Raw genomic sequence first — 18,287 nt, forward strand, 5'->3', positions numbered from 1 at the left:
GTGCGACGTTGCCCCACCCCGGGGGCGTGGCCGCTCTATGCCCCGCCCTATACTCGCAGGTTGTTCCGGCGCGCCTCCAAACTGGGTAGAGACTGGGAGAAACTGTGAGTGAGCAACGCCCGGTTTTTCTGCGGGGTGCGGGGGCAGACTCGCTGTATGACCTTTGGCAAGTGAATGCACTTTCTTAGTTTTTGGGTCAATCATTAAAACGTGGGGGTTGCTCCGGTCTTGCTGTCTCTGACAAAGTGAGTCGTGACGCCGCTAGTCCTGGGGGGTTTACATGCGCCGTCCTGGGTTCAGCGCCCCCGCCTGTCCCATCCTCTGCAGCTCTGCTGTGAGACATGCACGCGCGCCCCCCACATCATCCGGGTTCTCCGAGCCTCGGTTTCCTCATCTGTAGAACAGGCCTGCTGACCCAGTCTTCAGGTACACTGGGGTACCTGCACACCCCCTCCCCAGTCTTCCCCATGACGCCCAGGACCTCTGGGGTGTCTGCGGGGTTGTCACCTCGGAGGAGGCCTCAACAATAGCGACCAGAGGACACAGACAATGGGGCTCTGTCTACCCAGCTGTCCCTGCCACCCGATCAGAAGCAGCTGACCAGAGGGCAGCCAGGGACAGAGCTACTGGGATCCTGGGTGACAGGGCGGGGCCTCGAGGATAAGAAAGGACTGGTGTCTGAAGAGTGTCTGCCGAGTGCAATGCATCTTGAGTCTCATCATAACCCTACAGGGGTGCCAACATCACCCCACTTTTATCATGAGCACCAGGCGTGTGTTCAACCCAGACTGGGCTACCTGCCAGGGACCTTGGGCAAACTGCTTCTGCTCTCTGATCCTTCCAGTTCTTTCTTTCTTCTGTTACTTTGTTTGTTTTGAGGCTGTGTCTCTTGCTACATAGTTCAGGCTGGACTTAAACTCACTGCATAGCCCAGACTGGATCCAAATTCTCATCAATCCTCCTGCCTCAGCCTCCCAGATGCTGGGATTATAGGCGCCCCTGGTTGGTCCTTCCATTTGTGCATCTGAAAATGAAGTGATGACTATTCACTTAGGCAGGAAATAATAACATTAGTTATTACTGAGACAGTGCCTGTCATGTGCTGGGCTCTGTTCTAAAAGCATTAGATTCATTGAGTTCTTAAAACAATACTAGGGAGCAAACTATGGTCATCCTTATCTTACAGAAGAAGGCACAAAAGGATGAGTAACTTACCTCAAGGTCAGAGATGTGGACAGAGTGAACGATAGCCACAGAAGGAAAAATTAATATTTAATAACAACACAAGAGGAAGAGAGTACACTCAGAGTCCGGTATTCGTGTGATCGAATGAGCACAGACTTGGCCTCAGCAAACTTGCTCAAGGGTTGGGGAGCAGCAAGGGTGAGCGTCAGTTGGGACAACAATGCGGGTCTGGGGCTGGCTGGACCGGGAGTGAGGCCAAAGACAGGATCGGACGGGGTGTTTTAAGTTCTGTCTTGCTGGCTAAATGGAGAGGTGGTCTGGGAGCCAGAAGGGTTTGGGGGCACCTTCACACCGCCACGCCGGCCTGGACCCGCTGCCAGCACTCTGGAATGTTTGAGCGGGAAGCTCATGACTTCAGCCACCGCCTTTGGGGCCTTCTGTGACGGCATTCTGGCACATCTGTGAGCCCACCGTTTAGTGGGCACAAGCGTGAGACCCTGTCTCGAAACTGAAAAGAGCTCAGCGCTTTCTAGGTTCAAACTCCAGAACTGTGTCTCATGTGCTCCTAAGCAGGGATTTTAAAAGGTGACCGATTACAAGCTGTCTTGCTGTTAGGAGGCCCTGGTCAGAAGAGGCGGGGCCCTGGGGGCCTGGGCTGGAAGGGTTTCCCTCCCTCTCTCCACTTTCTCTGCTTCCCTGCCCCTGCCTTGAGCAGCTCTCCTGGGCCAGGCCCTTGCACCACGCCTTCCTGACTGAGTCAGGCAACTATGGACTAAAAGTGTAAGCCCCAGAGAGCCTCTCCTCCTTTAAACTGTGGGTGTTTCATGCTGTCTGAGTGACAAGAAAGTGACTAAGAAAGGAAGAAAGTCCAAATATAACACTTCTTCTGGAAGGCGTACAATATTAATTACAGAATGCATAACAATATATGAATAACAATGGGCACAGATCCAATATTTGCTAAAGACTTTGTCTGTGGCACTACTAGGGGCCTGGTGGGCGGAAATGAGGTCATGGGGGTGTGGCCTTGAAAGGGAGTACAGAATCCCTGCCTCCGTCTTTACTTTCTGGTCATGAACTGAGCAATGAAGGCCGAAAACGAACTGCAAGTCAAAATAAACCTTTTCTTTTTATAAACTGATGATCTCAGGTATTTGTTATAGTAATGGAGAGCTGACTAATACATAGGTGAGTTGTTCTACAAGGTGAGAAGTAAGCAAAGAATAGCTCTAGAGCTTCCTCCAGCCCTCTCTGAACCTGCCTCCTGTTCTCAGTTCTACCTGCAAAAAGGTCTTGTGGTCTGGGAGCACTCATGGTCACCATGGTAACCCATCACCATGGAAACTTGATGCTTGGTCCTGGCCTTGTCTGCTTACCATGGGTACCCCAAGCCAAGGAGCTGGTCCATGGCGGTGACTGGGTGATGGCCTCAGGGACCAGAAATCACTGCATCTGTGAGAGCACTTGAGCAGAACTTGTAGAAGTCCCAGCCTCAGCCAGACAGTCCTGCAAGGCCTCCCAAGGGTAACATCATCCCTCCCTGCTGGGCTCCTGGCAACAAGTAGTTGCTGTGCCTCTGAGGCTGGCCCCTGGGGATTCCCTGGCCAAGGGACCTCATCAGCCACAGCACTGCTAGCTACAACCACAGGCCCAGGCTGTCCTTAGCAGCACAGATTAGGGGAGACGTGCTCCCTACCATGAGGTGCCCACACGGTGCCACACCAAGCATCATGCAGACGCCCACACCACAGAATGTCACAAGCTGCCAGAGCGTGTGCACAAGCCCCGGTCCCAGCACTGACTGCCGCTGCCCAGCTTCCAGCCTCTGTTTCTCTGACTGTCCCCAAATGTAAATGGGATGCCCCAAATCCTACACATTATCGTAGCTATGCTCCTTCCCTAGAGGAAGATGGAAAGAAAGAAGGAAGGGAGGGAGGGAGGAGGGAGGGGGAGACAAGGCAAGTGGGGAGACAGCAAGGCACAGTAGAGGCGTGGATCTAAGTTCGCATTCACCACGGGCAGCTTCAGGTTCCAAGGGTCTGACATGTAGTGAAGGAGGGGGAAGGGATTGAAAAACTCCATATTAAAATATGAATGCAGCTGGGCGTGGTACTATTTATAATCCCAGCACTTGGGCAGCTGAGGCAGGATGATTACGGTGAGTACAAGGCCAGTCTGGACTACATAGTGAGACCCTGTCTCAAAACACTAATAAAAAAAGAAAGGAAGAGAAAGAATGTAGAGGGCTGGTGCTGTAGCACAGCGGCAAAACACGTGTTTAGCACCCACAAGGTCACGGGTTCGGTCCCCAGCACCAATAAATAAATAAATAATGGAGAGCTTGGAAGGGTCCCGGGCAAGTGAGGAGCTCTGGTGTCTGTCACAGGCACAAAACCCCAAAATACAAGCCCACAGACACACACGGAAGCACAGACTCAGTCTCCCCGGATACACACCTCGCACACCCGCAGGCGCCTTCACGCTGCAGCCCCTCCCCCCACCCATCTGGACAAAGGCCGGAACTACAAAAGGCAGCTCAGTCCCTCAGTCCCTCAGAGCCAGTGACTGTGCTCTGTGCTGCTCGGGTCTCCTGAGAAGGGGTAACTGCGGCCTGGGCAGGCAGGTCGTGGGCGCTCGCTCAGGTCCCCCAGGAACTGCAGCTCAGGCGCGCAGAGAACTGAGACACGGGTTCTTCCAGGATACGTGAGACTTTAAAAGGTTTTCTTTTTTTGATACAGAAAAATGTAAAGAATACGAAAATGGCTTGCGATGCCACCACACAGATGATCCCAGTGGCATTTTTAAAATAAACTTAATGAATGCATATGCTGAGAAAATGCAAATGCTTCCAAAGATTATAAAATGAAAACTACAACCTTCTTTCCTACTGCAGTTGCTCTCCCTGGAGATCATTGCTCTGAGTTTTCTTCCTGAATACGCTGGTATAAGTGCATTTTTTACCTATAAAAAGGGAATCAGAGCTGGGTATACCAGTGCACACCTGTAATCCCCACACTGGGAGGCTGATGCAGGAGAATTACAAGTTCCAGCCCAGCCCTAGAGTGTTGGCCAGCCTGTATGAGACCCTGGGGCAGGGGAGAGGTGAGGAAGAATGAATGAGAGAATGAGTATCATTGTACCAGACTATGTTTTCATCTACAACACATCCTTAGCTAGGTGTGATGGCGCACACCTATAATCCCAGCACTCGGGAGGCTGAGGCAGGAGGACTACTATGAGTTCAAGACCAGCCTGGTCTACATACTGAGTTCAAGACCAGTCTGGACTATATAATGAGACCCTATCTCAAAAACCAACCAACCAGTCAACCAACCAACTAAACAAACAAAAAACAAAATACATCTTTGCAGGTCTTTCAGCATCATCACAGCCTAATCTACCTCCTTTTCAGTGGTTGTTCTTTATTCCATCATGTGATTGTGTCCTCTATTTCTGATGTCTTTGTTCTTACCACGCCCTGGCATAGCCTTGATATTGCTGGAAACACTGCGAGCATGTCCTTAGGGTGGGCTAGAAGTGCCCATTCTGGTTGAGATGGCCAAAGCACCCTTGTGAAAGACGATGCATTTATGCTTTTATCAACACATATGAGAAGCTTAGTCTCTCTGAGCTTTTATTTATACATCTTGCTGATCTGGAAGGCAAAAATTTATACCTCAGTATTTTTTCAATATCAAGAATATGCAATACACACATTCCCTTTATATCCAGGAATCCCATGGGTACCAAATTTCACAGATGCCCAAGTCCCTGCATATACCAGCACTCCAGTGTGTGTGTGTGTGTGTGTGTGTGTGTGTGTGTGTGTGTGTGTGTGTGTGTGTATTTGTCTGTCTGTGTGGTATTAGCAGTTGAACCCAGAGCCTTTTCACCAAGCTTCATCCTCAGCCATTTTTTATGTTTGACACAGTCTCTTGCTAAGTCATTAAGTTACCCAGCCTCAGCTGGAAATTGCAGTTCTCCTGCCTCAGCCTCCCAGAGTTCTGGGGTTACAGATGTGTGCACCTATACTTTGCTTTCTTCCTGTCTATAGCCAAAGAACATTGCATTGTATGAATAAGCCACATTTTGGTTATGCATCCATGGTGGATGGACATCTGGTGGTCAACTTGTAACACCCAGCTGAACTGAACCAGTGTGGTGCTTGCTGGGTGTGGGAGGCCCACCTAAGGATTGTTGCCAGCAGCATAAGAGGCAGAACTAAAGAGGAAGAAGTTCAGAGGCTGTTGGGAGCTGAGAGAAGCTGTTGGGAAGCTGTTAGGAAGCCGCTGGCTCTCTTGGGCTATTCTGCTAGAGGACCTTGTCATGCTGGCTTTTCTGATGAACTCTGCTGTTCTCACTGGGAGAGGAGCTCAGGACCTCGTTGTTGCTGAGAATGGCCATGGTTCACTTTGGGGGAGCTCCAGTCCTCACTCTGAGCATCCTTCCTGGCTCTAGAGGGGAAGATGGTGCACTGCCAGTCTCCTGGAGAAGCTTGTTGCATTGACTTTCAAGATGGGATCTTGGCTTTCCTCATCATTGGAGGAGCTTGGGACCTCACTGTTGCTGAGGATGGCTGTGGTACTTTTCAGGGGAGCTCTGGTTCTTACTTTGAGCATTGCTTCCTGGCTCCAGTGCAGATCCCTCAGTCTACTAATACAGAGCCTTCATCCCTCTGGCACAGACTTTCTAGCTTCCACCACTGGCCTTTGGGCCTTCCCAGCGCAGATTCATGAAACAGGTCTGCATGAGACATTGTTGTGGGCTCTAGGCCTCCAGTTAGGCTCATGAGAGGCATTGTTATGGGCTCTAGGTCTTCAGCTGGACTCATGCTGGACATTACTGTAGGATCCCACCCCTCAGCTGGATTCTTTGGTCTTTAGTGTGTGGACAGATTTCCTGTACTCTCTTTTTGTATATGATTCTTTAGGTGACTATTATAAATAATTTTATAAAATATTGTTCCCCTTGCAAAACCCCAAACTACAACACTGTCTATTATCACTTGATGGATATTTCTGTTATGTTTTTGGCAATCATATATAATACTGCTTATGAATATTCATGTGCAAGTTTTGTTATGGACATGGGTTCAGAGGCTGTTGGGAGCTGAAATGGTATACACCTAGATTCTCTTGGGTACACACCTAGACTCCTGGTTGTTTTAATAGGTATTTCCTTTCATTCTGATGGAGGCTAAGCAGCTTCATGAATTGCTCAGATCCACTGCCTCTTTTACTGTTGAGTTGTCTGCCTGTGTCCTGTAGATCTGGGTTCTTCACTGATGGAGAAAATTTAATGTATTTCTGACATATGTTTTAGGCATGTATTTTTCCAGTTGACATATGTCTTTTGATTTCATGCATTGTGTTTTATGATATTCACAAATGTATTCACTTTTTGTTACTGTAACAAATACCTGAGATGATCAGCTTAAAAACAGGAGAGGTTTGTTTTTGCTTTCAGCTATCAGCAGGCACCGTTGCTTTTGGGGCTGTGGTGAGGCAGCATATCATGGTGAGGAGTGCACTCCATTCATGGCATCCAGGAAGCAAAGAGAAAGAGGAACAGGAGGATCTGGGGGCCCCATAGACTTCTGAGTCGAGCACCTCCAGTGACCCAACTTCTTTCCCTGAGGCCCCACCTCCTACGGATGCCACCGCCTGCCAGTCACTCAGTGGTAGATGGCACACTTAGCATGTGCGAGGCCTGGCATAAAATTCCCAGCCTCAAAAATCTGGAGAATAATGTTAAATAAAATGCGTTTGCTGTGGTCAAGAAATACGGCACCTACCGAGGAAACACGGAGGCTCTCAAATGTGCCATGATGAATTTAGATGTGGTTCTCTCCTGTTGGGAGTGGCTGAAGCTGGGTAGTAATTACGCATGCAGGACGAAGCCAGCCTGAGAACACGGGAGCTCCTCCAAGCATGTAAACAAGCTGTTGCAGCTTGTTAACTAATTGCTGGGTAGAGAGGCTGAAATGAGTATCACCCTGTCGGGGGTTTAAATAAATGCTCTACCATTCTTGGGCAGTTCGTCTCCTCCACTTAGGAGAGAGAAGATTCCCCCCTGACTCAGCTCTTGTCTCCTGTCTGTCTTTTCCTCATTCCCACCACTGTTCCTCCCTGGGGTACACTGAGAGCCCAAGGAGCCCCTACACTCTCCAGATGAATGGGACCCCGGGATGCCAAGCCTTTGGTGGGAGCCGGATTCTTTGCCACCATCTGTGGAGATGTCCACTGGTTCCATCTTAGGCCACTCATTCAATAATTACTAAAATCACATCACATCCATCATTTTCCTCAACATCCCCAATGTCACAGAGACGTTATGCAAAATGAAGGGACAGCAGGCAATGCAGAGGAGGAATATGCACGGGGTTTCCAGGAATGGGTAGACATTGCCCAAGGATTCCGGTGTCACTGCTTTTTGCCCTTTTCCAGTCATTGGCATAGTGATTATCAACAGTCATGGCAGGAGAGGATGGGGATTTGACTAACAGACGACACAGGTGACAATGGTCCCATTGCGGCTAAAGCTGGTCCGGTTCCAGAGGCTGAGTGGGCAGGTGGGCCCATTTCCTCATTTCCAGGAAGTCAAAAGAGTGGTTAGTGCACCACATAAGTGTCCCGTACAGAAATGGCATGGGCAGGGAATTTAGATGGCAGATGGACTTCTTACAGGAAAAGAGTGTGGTCATCAGCTGGGGACAAGCAGCCTGTCCTATTTTCTCTTGGTGAACCTTCAGTTCCCCTTGGTCCCCAAAGGAACTTTGGTGGCCCCAGGACCTACCAACAAGTTCCCTCCAGGAGCCAGACACCCCCAATTCCTGGGCACTCCCATGCCTCTCTTTGTCCCTGGGGATGACAGTAGCTTTCTGCTGGGATAAGTCTCTGTGACCTAAATGTCACCTGCTTGGAACCCAACCTCCTCCACTGCCTAAGGATATTAACTAGTCCCCGGTATTAACTTCTAAGCAAGAACTTTGCACTTTCCCGGACAGCTTAAAAATAATCACAGCACTGATGGATACAGATAAGGTTTTTCAGATCATAAAAAAGACACATGCTTATATAAGATGTGGAAAACCCAGAAACATACATAAATAATATAAAAAATTAGTCATAACCCTACCTCCAAATCAGTTACCTCCAATCAAATAATTCCCCACTTTTGAATATGTGAGATTGTATCCCATATAATTTTATAAAATGCTTTTTCACCTAAGAGCATAGCATAAAGATTTCTCTGTGTTGGTTATAAATTGCTTATAGACATTGTTTTAAATGCTTATACATAATACATATACTGGATATATCATCATTTACCTATGTTGTTGGACATTTAGATGTTTTATAATTTTTCAGTAGTATAAAATACACTAAAATCAAAAAATATTCTGTACAAAGGTTTAGCTTTTACGAGAAATTTTTTCCCCAGAGTAAGGTGAGATGGTGCACACTTATGATCTGAGCTACTGAGGAGGCTGAGGCAGGGGACTGCTACGCAGTTCATATCAACATAGTAAGACCACATCTCTTAAATATTTTCCCCCTGAATTTCAAATTATTTCCTCATTAAATTGAATCAAGAGTGAGAACAATGGTAAAGATTTTGGTGCACCTTATCAAATGATATTTTACAAATAGTAAACTATTTCTATTTCTCAGAACATCATGAGAAAACCTAGCCCACTGCCACATGATAGGACATCCTGCAGTTTGGATTACAAACCTCGATAAATGATAGAAAAGCTTTTCCTATGCACACTATACATGTAACCCAGTGTTATATATAACCCAGTGTTATATATACACTATACAGCAACCCAGGAGAGCCTAGGAAAAGGGTAGAGGTACGGAAGTGTAGAAAAGAATCCATGTATCAGTTAGCTATTGCTGCATAACAAATAACCCCAAAATTTAAAGTTTAAAACAAAAACATTCACTGTTCCCTATGTATCCCTTGGCCTGCTGGGTGGTCCTATTAACCTGGATGATACTTGCATAGATGTGGAGTCAACCTTGGCTGGGACAACTCAGGCCAAGTGCTGTGTTAGTGCTCCACTGACCTGTGTCTCTTACATCATTCTGACATGCTGGTCCAGGTGTGTCCTCATGGATCCCACAAGACAAAACCACAATCACCAAGGGCATTTTCAAGCTCCAGCTTGGGTTAACTCTCCCATAATTCCATTTGCCAAAGCAAGTCACAAGGCCAAGCCTGCAGCCAGTAGGGAAGGAGGAAACAAGCAAGGGATGTGACTATTGGGAAGGAAGAATAATCAGGGTCATTACTATAATCATTTACCTCAAGCCACCTCCTCGGCACATGAGACTGCAGTCTCCATAGCAACCAGCAAGGACCACTCCTGAGACCCAGATGGCACCAAGGCGATCTCAGTGGAGGCTGCTGACGTCGGCCCACACATGACTCAGCAGCACACCTGGCTCCTGTAGAGTGCAGGAAGTGGAGACTCCTCGAACTGTTACCCTAGAGGCACCGGACCCAGAAAGAGAAATTAAGCTGCAGTGTGAAAAACAGTGCAGGCACAGCTGCTTCATAGACTAGGACTCAAACGTACTAGAACCAAGAGCATAATTGGCCCCCAGTGGACCACAGTCAGGGGAAAAGACATTAACGCTGCCGACGCTGGAGGCAAAGACCCCCGTCTCCCTGGCACAGCCCACTTGGAGGCCAGCAGGGTCCCTCAATGCCAACTACGCCTCGTTTCACAGCCCACGAGGTGGTGGCGCGGCGAGGTTCCCCGGCTCCTTTGAAGGGAGCAAGAACCAAGCCCCCGCTGCTCTCTGCCGCACCAGGTGGCTGCTGGAGCCTGCTGCAAACATGCAAATTGTTTCTTAATTGGAGTCCTCACTTAATTAGCCGCTTCCTGGACAGCCGTCTCCCTGTGCAGCAAGCTCAATCAACACCATCTTCAGTAAACTGCTGTGACTTTGCTCTCGCATCCCCGCCACCTGGGGATTCGCTTCATGGTTCTGCCCTGGAGGACAGCTGGGACGGGTGGGGACACGTAGGCACCTGTGGGGACTGAAAGCACCTGTCCTCGCCACCACAACCCCTGCCTCGCTCCAGGTCTGTAGAGAGCATCACAGCTTCCCCCCAGGCCAGGACCAGGGGCCAGGTGGAGAGAGCCCAGCCCTGGATCTGCCACTAACTCCCTGTGTCAGTGCAGGAGATCTCTGTCCCTCTCTAGGCTCCCACGACCATGATTATAAGTCTTGCCCCGACCTCAGGGAGGGCTGCCAGGTACAGCGAATAAAAGCTCAAGGTGTTCCGTTCTATTTGAAGTTCAATCAGCAACAAATGATTTTTTGGTATGTCTCACTTAGTATCTGGGGTACATTTTCACAAGAAAAAAATTTAGCACAAATTTAAGCCAGGCATGGCGGCTCATGCCTGTAAGCCAAGCGCTCTGGGAGGCTGAGGCAGGAGAATCACAAGTTCAAGCTCAGCCTCAGCTAGTGACCCCCTGACCAAGCCAGACTCCCATAGTCCCTCCCCAGTGGGTGTCCCTGTGGAAAGGGGTGGCCCAGTGGGGACCACACCCATCTGAGTGGGGCTTTTCCTCCACCTGCCCCTTGGCCTTGGAGGTGGCTCTGCTGTCAGGAAAGCGCAGATTTGTTCAAGTCCCACATCCGGGAGCCTAGGCTGGTGGGGCTCAGCCAGCCCCACCGCCCTCTGGCCCAGATGTCTTCCACGCCAAGCCCATGGGATCTGCTGCGGTCGAATGTGACTTGTTCCCCCAAACTTTAAGTTTAATCTCTAAGGTTTTACATCATGGGATTAAGAGAGTGCCGATTTAACCTGTCTATGGTGCTTAGAGTGGGCACCTGTGGTACATTATTAGATTAAGTCAGTAGGTGAAGCCTCATGAATCCTGGTGCCTTGTAAGGAGAGGGCGGGCTCACACAGTAATAGGGACATAGACACACATTCTACCATCATGATGTGAAACTGCCCAAAGAGGTCCTTAGCAGAGTGTGGCCAAGCTGTTAGGATGTCCTGCCTCCAAAACAAGGAGCCAAAATAAACTCCTTCTCTTTGTAAAGTAGCCCACCTCAGATATCCCATTACAGTAACAAAAAGTTGACTATTACAGCACTCTCCAGAGGCGAGTCTTTAATTTACATATGGCCACTGCCATTGGTCAGACTTAACACAATAGCACTATTGGAAAGTGGTGGAACCATTAAGAGCTGAGGCCTAGCAGGAGGAAGTTGGGTTATAAGGGGTGTGGTCTTGAAAGGGATATTGGGACCCCAGCCACTCCTCTGCCTCTTTTGCTTCGTGGTCAACAAAGGTAGGCAGTCTTTTCCATCATGCCCCCACCATGGCATCTGCCTCACTGTAGGCCTGAAAGCCATGGGGGTCACCTGACCGTAGACTGAACCCCCCAAAACCATGAGCTATACCTTATAAACCCTTCCTCTTTTCAACCTGGTAATCTCCCATGTTTTATTACAGAAATGGGAAGCTGGCTAACATGCGTGTTTTGCTGGTCTGTTCCCACCTGCCTTTGACTTGTTGAACATCTACAGGAACATACTCTGTTGCTGTCCACTCAGAGGTGCATCCTGGTTCCTGTGCCCTGAACAGGAGGGTGTGTCTGAACCTAAGACAGAGAGCTGTGTGATGGCTTGGGTTGCAGGGCACTCGCTTGCCTCCTGAGTAGCAGAGTTGTTCAAGTACCTGTAATGACGCAGTGGAGCTGGGGAGAGATCACTGGCCATTTTCAAAACCCTAGGATAAATATGGGGCCTCACCGAGATTGAGTTTCTGCATCTATAAAAGGCTTATGAGACATAATAATGCATTTTTCATATCGTTATTATGAATTAAAGGACGTATTAGATTCCTAAATCTCATGTAACAAGTTACTTGAGTTATGATATGCACATTTAATTTGCAACAAATCAGAAAGAGAGAGAAAGAAAAAGAGGAGAGAGAACTTCAGCACCTTAACCCTTCCCTTTGTCAGCTTTCCATCACTAGAATGAAGCACTTGAGGCAACTAACTTATAGAGAGAAAAGGTTAATTTGGGCTTATGGATCTAGGGATCAAAGTCCAACCTGGAGGGGCTTAAAGGGCTGCACATCACAGCAGGTGTGCATGGCAGAGCAAACCACTTGCATTGTGAGCCAGGACGCAGCAAAGGAAGAGGGAAAAACGTGGTCCCGATCTCTTTGGGGCACCTCCACTGGCCCAGGGACCTCGCATGGAAACTCCTGAAGGTCCGCAGCAGCCCCAGTAGTGCACACAGACCCTGTGGGACATGCAGCATCCAGCCTAGAGCTGGCTCTCAGTTTTGCTAACTGAGAATTTTCAAGGATAAATTTGAGTTTTATATGCAGGCTTCTGAACCTAAGTTCCACCCATGGCAGAGAGGTTATTTCGCATCCTCCCGCAGGCCACTAGATCCAGGACCCTACGGGCTGAGTGAGCGCAGAGGGATCAGGTCTGGTGGCTCAACAAGAAAACGAAGCGCCGGCCTACAGCCTTGCTGCGCTGCGTACTGCCGCAAGGTGGCACTGCGGAGCAACATATAGCAAGTCCCTCGGAAGCTCTTGCTCGCCGTCTTTGCCTGCTGGCCCGGATGTTCCCACGGTCTAGAACGGAAGAAGGCACCTGCTGGTCCAGGTGGGCGTGGAGGGGGGGGGGAGCAAGTGACCAGCCATTGTTACTGGTGATGGTGTCCCGTGGTGATCAGTGGTCATTTCCTCCTTGTTGCAGGAATTTTGCTTTGTTTTTGAATTACAGAGTGGCTTTTTAGAAAAGATACTTTATTTCTTGCCTAAGTGAACTAAAAAGTCAGTGTAAGGCAATTCTTTCCTTGTAGTACTGGATATTGAACCCAGGCCCTTCACGCTGGGCTGTATCCCCTGTCTTTCACTCATTAATTATTAATGTAGTGGTACTGAGGACGGAGCTCACGAGTGCTTGGCAACAGAGCTATATCCCTGGTCTTAAAATTTTTTTTATGTTTTTATTTTGAGACAGGCACTTACTAAATTGCTGAGGTGCCCGATTGGGACTACAATCATTGTTCGTGCCTCACTCTCCCTGGGTGCTGTGAGGGCAGGAATGTGCCTCAGTGCCTGCCTTGCTCCAGTTGTTATTTTGAGAAGAATTGTTGAATGGTTCCCCTTAAGCCAACAAGTGGAAATCAAGTGTGAGAGCGGGGGTGACCCTCAGCAGTAGAGCGCTTACCCAGCACTGCAAAAAGTTGTTTTTGTTTTTGTTTTTGTTTTAAATATATATTACAAAGCAAGACTGGAGAAACACTCACTATCCTGGGGGGAGATTATGAGACACACTAACTCTTCCCTCAGAACTTGTCTGGAGAAAAGTGGGAGAGTCTTGCGTTGGGCCCAGTCACCTCTTGGGCACAAAGTAATCAAGATCCCAGGAGGTGCGGTGTGGCTCAGAGCACTTGCCTGGCGTGTGCAAGACCCTGAGTTCCATCCTCAGCACCAGAGAACAGCTGGGCGCTGCTATAGCTTGGTCCAGTTCTCGGGGCAAGATTGTCTCTGGGCTGGGTGTGCAACTCAGTGGTAGAGCATGTGCCAGCCCAGCACCCCGCCAATCCTTTGTATTGTTGGAATTCACAATGCCCCGGCATTTTTCTAACAGTCAGGAAGAAAGCAATCTTTACCTGGAGGTGCAGATTCAAGTCTGTTTTAATTTGGGAACTTGGGGGTATTCTCCACTAAGTGCAGCACAACCTTAGTTAGCCCCAAATTTTGTTGTCCTTTTGTAAGGAATTTCACCCTTTAGGCAGTGCCCCTCCCTGAGATTGCTCTTTTCCTTTGCTAGTTTACAGCCACATCTGTAGCTGTGGCCTTAAAGTCCTGGGCTTAGTGATTGGGGTGACGTTTAATTACTTCCCACCTTAGATGGAGAGAGGGTGGACTCAGCTGGGTACACATTCAAGGGAATCAGTTCCATTTTCCCCCAGTCTCAACACCTGCCAGGAGTATGGTGTTCACCTTCAACTTAGAGATGAGGTCATTGGTCCCCAGAGAGGCCAAGGAAGAGCCTAGCTTAGAATCCAGGTGATGGGGGGAGTCAGTTGCAAAAGTGGCCCCAGTCTTCCACCAGTCTGAATTTCTAGTTCTTTTTTGAAAATTACTTAGGTAAATACATATGACAGAACGTTTGCCATCTTCTGTATGTTTAAAATTCAGAGCATCTAACTGAAACCTTTACCCTTTGAGCACTATTTCCTTAGTTCTTTCTCCTTAACTTTTTCTTTTTTTTGAGACAGGGTCTCACTACATAGTTTGAGCTGAACTATGTAGCCCAGATTGGGCTTCAACTCAGGGAGATCCTCCTGCCTCAGCCTCCCAAGTGCTGGGATTGCTGGTGTGCACTACCAGACCTGGTGCCTTAACCATTTTTAACTCAGTACTGGTACTGAGTTTGGTGGTACTCAGTACATTCACATTGTAATGCGACCGTTGCCACCATCCCTTTCTGTTGCTTTTTCCTCTTCCCAAATAGAAACTCTAAACACTAACTCCCCAGGCCTTTAACTCAGCTGCCAGGAACCTCTATTCTACTTTCTGTTTCTATGACTCTGAGTACTCTTGGGGCTCACAGAAGTGGAAACACACAGTATTGAAACACACAGTAATTGTTCTGGCTTATTTCACTTAGTATCCTTTCCCCCAAGGTTTTTCCATGTTGTAACATGTGTCAGAGCCTCCTTTTTGATGACCAAATAATATTCCACCCATGGATAGACATGTTCTGTTCACCCATTTGTCTGCTCAAGGGCACTGGGTTGATTTCACCTTGGTATTGCACATAACACTTCTGTGAAACCGGGTGGGCATATGGCTCCTGGTGTCCTGCTGTCAGTTCTTTGGGGTGCATATCCAGAACTGAAATTGCTGGGTTGGGTATAATTCTGTTAAGTTTTTTAGGAAACTCCATATTGCTTCTCAAAGGGGCTGCATCGTCTACATCCCAGCAGCAGAGCACAAGGGCTCCAATATCTCCACATCTTCACCAACACACTCACCTTCTGTGTTTTGTTTCTGTTTTGCAACACTAGGATTGAACCCAGGGCCTTACAGTGATCTGCATCTGTAGCCCTTATATTTTATTTTATTTCGAGACAGGATATTGTTAAATCACTAACTTGTCTGGACTGAGCTCAGATTTCAGACCTCCCAGAGTGCTGCAATTGCAGGCGTGAGCCACCATGCCCAGCTCCTTGTGTGTCTTTGACCGTGTCTACCCTGTGAGTGCGGGATGGGGCCCCATGTTTGGTTTCATTTGCATTTCCCTATCATTTTGGAGAGTGACAAGGCAGCTTCATGGTGAGGGGCGACGCCCCTGGTGGCTTCTGGCCTTGCTGTGGTGATTACAGTGGGACCCGAGGGGGGCATACCCTTTGCAAGCCAAGCCTTGAAGGCCCCGCGTGCTCCCACTGCCTCCTTCGTGCTTCCCTGCTGCTGCGAGAGCAGGCCCAGGCTGGGCGCAGTGGGCCAGCCACCTCGGCCGGGTGGGCCAAGCCTGGCCTGGGTCAGAGAGCCCAGCGGGATCATAGAGTCCGGAGCAGTATTAAGTCAGCTTTCTTCCAAGTCGGTGAGTTTGGGTTGGCTTGATGTGCAACAATTGCTAGGGCGTGATGAAACTGGCTGGGAAAATACGCAGAGCCTGTCAATTACCAGATCCCAGGACAGCACCAAATAATTCCCACAACCCCTTACATGGAACTTCTCGCGGACTCTCGCGAGATGTGGAGAGCGTGAAAGAGGGGAGGCGCGCGGAGGAGCTGGCTCTGTGAGCTTTATTCTGCTCACTGTTCTGGAGGCTTGAGGGCAGGGTGACCCACGGTACGTGGTGTCATGGAAGAGGTCCTTGCAGGACACACAGATCACACAATAAGACCGGAAGCCCGAGAGCCTGAAGGACCAGTCTTGCTCCTGTATAAAACTCCCTGGAGACCTAGCTGGACCTCGCAGGTGGTGTCAGGGCCACCGCATCCACTCACAAACTGGCCCCAGCAGGTCCTAATTTGCCTTTCCATGCTGCAGACCTTGGGCACTGGGTCCAACTCCTTTGCACTTGTAGTTCCTCATCCATAAAATGGGAGTAGCAGTGATGCTGCTTCACAGGATGTTGGGAGTCAGTGCTGGCTGCGTCCTGGATGTGCTCCACAGATGGGAGCACGCAGGGTGTCCAGATGTGTTCCACTGATTATTAAAGTTGAGATGCAGCGTGTATTTTCATGGGTGTGTACTATGCAGATCTTCAGTATATATGCATGTGTTCAATTTCCATCCCCTCAGAGTGGAGCTGGCCATTTCAGTGGGCTTCCCTGCCTGGGGTGCCCTCCTGCTGTGATTGCTAGCAGGGAAGATTCCTTTAAAGGGCTCTGGAACTTCAGACCCGGGGAATCTCACAGCCCGCCTTCTTTCTGTGTCTGGCTTCTCTCGCTCAGCGCTGTGCCCCTTGGGTTTGCGCCTGTCCTTCTGTGTTGGGCAGTTTGCCCCCTCTGGTCCCTGGCAAGGGTCCGGTTCCTGAGTGTGCACGGCAGATGCCTGCTCCTGCTGTGGACGCCTGTGCACAAGGCATTCTTTGGGCATGTGTCATTTTACTGGGTGGGGAGCTAGGACTTGCTTCGATCCTAGATTTTGGTGAACTTTACAGGAAATGGCCAAACAGGTCTCCAAAGCACCTGTGTCATTTCAAACTCACAGTGACAATGCCAGAGAGGTCCGGGTGTGGGGCCTGTGCCACATGTGGTGTTGTCACTTCTGCCTTCTGGGCAGGGTCAGTGATGACCTGCTGGGGCGTCACTTTGCATTTCTCTGATGACTAGCAGTGGTGGGTACTTTTTCATATACACTTTTTTGTTTTTGAAACAGCTATGTGGTTCAGGCTGGGATTGAACTCACTCTGTAACCCAGGCTGGCCTTGAACTCGTGGTGATCTTTCTGCCTCAGCCTCCTGAATGTTATCCTTTTCGTGCCTGGCTTCTTCACTCAGCCTAATTGTTTTAAAATCCTCCCATGGAGCAGATTGTGTTGGGAGCCCTCTTGTTTCTTGCCACATTGTGTGGATGTACAACAGTCTGCTTGTCCCCTCAGCTCTGAGGGACATTTAGATTATTTGTACCTTTTGGTGACATCCACATAGCCATTGTGAACAAGTGCCTATGTGTCTTTGTGGGACAGATGTTTTTATGCCTCTGAGCAAAGACCTATGAGGGGCATTGCTGCTCCTAGGATGCATGCATGTTTAGCTTTTTTAAAAAAATTGCTGAATTATCTTCCAAAATAGGTGCACCATTTTACATTCCCACTACCATACTGTGAAGGGTTCAGTTTGGGCGTACCCTCATCAGTATTTGGCGTGACCACCTTTTTTTTTTTCCGTTTCAGCCATTCTAATAAATATGCGGTGTCATTTCATGGTGGCTTTAATACGCATTCTTTGGTTGATGTAGCCAGTGTTGCTTTCAGTGTAAAGATCATGTACTTTTCATTGAATTCATTTCTAAACAATTGATATATTTTTTTAAAAAAGGGTAAAATGGAAACAAAGCTTTGTAAATAAGGAGGGGGGAAAGGGATTGAAGGGAGAGGAGGGAAATGGGAAAAAAAGGGTAACTAAGATATATCAAGTACAGGGCAAATCCTCCATGATGAATGTGATCATTATGCATATCTAAATTGTACCAATAAGCTTAATTTTAAAAATAATTGTTTTGGTGTCATAGCAAATGGTGTCCTTTTATATTTCTTCCAATTACTCATTGATAGAATATATAACATGATTTTTTGGGGGGCATGATGAAGACAGAATTCATGGCCTCGTACATGCTAAGCTCTCATTCTACCGCTGGATGACACCCCTAACCCTAATACAAACATAATTTTTGAATACTGAGCTTGTATCCTACAACCTTGTTACATTTCAGACCTTGTAAGTTTTGCCTCTGTATTAAATTCTTTGGAGTTTTATATATGTAGTATCATGTTGCCTGCAGAAAGAAGCAGATTATTATTGCTTTCAGGTTTGTTTCTCCCTGACCGTGGAGCACTGGTTAGAAGTTCCAGTG

The 18,287-nt window shown here is 48.4% G+C and overlaps 1 protein-coding gene across 1 annotated transcript in view; it reads left to right on the top strand.

Moving 5' to 3' along the window:
• Position 1: 1 nt before the first annotated feature.
• Nup210 (nucleoporin 210kDa) overlaps positions 2 to 18,287 on the top strand; it is a 133,877-nt gene continuing 115,591 nt past the window's right edge. The window contains exon 1 of the mRNA XM_005386982.2: positions 2 to 104. The gene's annotated coding sequence lies outside the window, so the exon portion shown is untranslated. The remainder of the gene's footprint in view (positions 105 to 18,287) is intronic.

This window comes from Chinchilla lanigera, unplaced genomic scaffold (genome assembly GCF_000276665.1).
Source record: "Chinchilla lanigera isolate Chin_1 unplaced genomic scaffold, ChiLan1.0 scaffold00028, whole genome shotgun sequence".
Lineage (NCBI taxonomy): Eukaryota > Metazoa > Chordata > Mammalia > Rodentia > Chinchillidae > Chinchilla > Chinchilla lanigera.